Here is a 1,073-nt window from a genome sequence, read left to right as displayed (position 1 = left end):
ATATATATATATATATATATATATATATATATATATACATTATCTCTCACGCATCACTTTCATTTTGTTTAAAACTTCGTCTTCTAATGTTTACTTTCATTTTATCACAGCTACCACGTACAAATCCTGTCTTTGATTGTGTAAAAACGGTCAAATTTTAAACCTCTATAACATATTTCTAAACCTTTTCCGGAATAAATGAATCGCAAACTCCGATTCAGCGTCAAAAAGTACATCAATACACAAAATTTTGAAAATTTTCCCTTAATTTCAAAATTTCTAGATCTGTGACAGCAACAGAAAAAAATCTCTCTATTTGTTTGTCTCTTTCATTTGTCGCTTTTCTCATTGCAAATTTTGCCCTTTTCTATATATATATTTACCACTCTCTCTCTCACTCTCTAGAAAAATATATACCTCATGCTGAGTGTGTGCGTGTATATGTGTGTGTATGTTTGTCAATGTGTGCGTGTGTATGCATGCGTGTAAAGAATTTCATTAGGATGACAGAGTGATTTAAAAAAGATTTATTTCTTCTTCTTCTTCTTCTCCTTCTTTAGATTTTTTCTTCCTCCTTCCGACGAAGAACTATGCTCGAAACGTTAAACTTTCTCCTTTCAACGAGCGTCCAGTTAATATACTTCTTGTGCACACACACACACACATATATGTATGTATGTATATGTATATATGTATATATATAAGGCTGGGGTGCTGTTGCTGTTTTTACTTTCAGCGTCAGGTTCGGCTCTTTTTCGCTTTTTGTTTTAACTTTTCATCTCTCCACTTTCCTTCTCCAAATCCTATAAGACATCATTTTTTATTGCGTTACTTATACACACGGCTTGTTCTGTCTCGGAGTCGTACGGCCGTTATTATTTTTCGTATATTGTCTATTTCCTTTTGTTTGTATATTCACATTTATATTCGTATCAACTTCCTGTGTCGTGTTTGTTATCGTCACCGTCCTCTACATTCGCTCATTATTCCCAGTAACGTTTTGCTGTTGACGCCAACAAAAGTGAACAATATTATCGTTAAAGACGTAAATTTTTAATGATTTGTTTTTGGAC

The sequence above is a fragment of the Octopus bimaculoides genome, chromosome 12 (assembly GCF_001194135.2).
Source record: "Octopus bimaculoides isolate UCB-OBI-ISO-001 chromosome 12, ASM119413v2, whole genome shotgun sequence".
NCBI classification, from domain to species: domain Eukaryota; kingdom Metazoa; phylum Mollusca; class Cephalopoda; order Octopoda; family Octopodidae; genus Octopus; species Octopus bimaculoides.
The sequence above is the reverse complement of the archived record's forward strand: the minus strand, read 5'-3'. Positions refer to the sequence as shown.